Below are 677 nucleotides of genomic sequence, written 5' to 3'. Positions count from 1 at the left end.
TGTTCCGGGCCCTCTGGGAAGGCGGCGAAGTGATCCCTGCCCGTCCCGCTAGTCCCGGTGCCGCCGCCTTAATGGCCTTACCCTCCAACCTGGAAAATTCGCACATGGCCAGAAATCCCTCTGCCTGCTCCCCAGACTCGAAGAAATCAGAAGTCATTAATATTTGAGGAGGCAATAATTTTCCTGTTGAATCTAGAACTGTCTTCATGAATAATTCGTAGCGAGTTCTATTAGGGTTTCAGAAACATTGCGTTTTTGACAACTTCTGGGTGTTTAATAGAAACGGTGGAACCATAAAGGCCCTGCAGGAGTTTTCACAATACAGCAATTAATCACCGGGAAAGTTAAAGCGAAGAGTAAAGACGCGCAGAATGATGTTTAATAAACGCAAACTCGTTTAATAAACGCAATCTGGGCTTTGCCCTGAACCTGCCTCTCCGATGTAGGTCAGTTTTCCCAAGAATTTAACCATTTTCTGCTTCAGAGACTTCAAACAGTGAGGCCGTTAAAGAGCAGTAAAAGTTTGTTTACTTAAGAAAAACACTGTCATTAAGGGATGAGCTCTGCCGGTTAATGGTTGTACCTGTGCTGATCCGACAAGGAGCTGGCTCGGATACAAGTTGCGTGACCCGAAAAAGGGGGCCGAGAAGGCAGCAGAGGAGCACAACTTTGCTATC

The sequence above is a fragment of the Mesitornis unicolor genome, unplaced genomic scaffold, assembly GCF_000695765.1.
Source record: "Mesitornis unicolor isolate BGI_N332 unplaced genomic scaffold, ASM69576v1 scaffold43557, whole genome shotgun sequence".
In the NCBI taxonomy this organism is placed as follows: Eukaryota; Metazoa; Chordata; class Aves; order Mesitornithiformes; family Mesitornithidae; genus Mesitornis; species Mesitornis unicolor.
The sequence above is the reverse complement of the archived record's forward strand: the minus strand, read 5'-3'. Positions refer to the sequence as shown.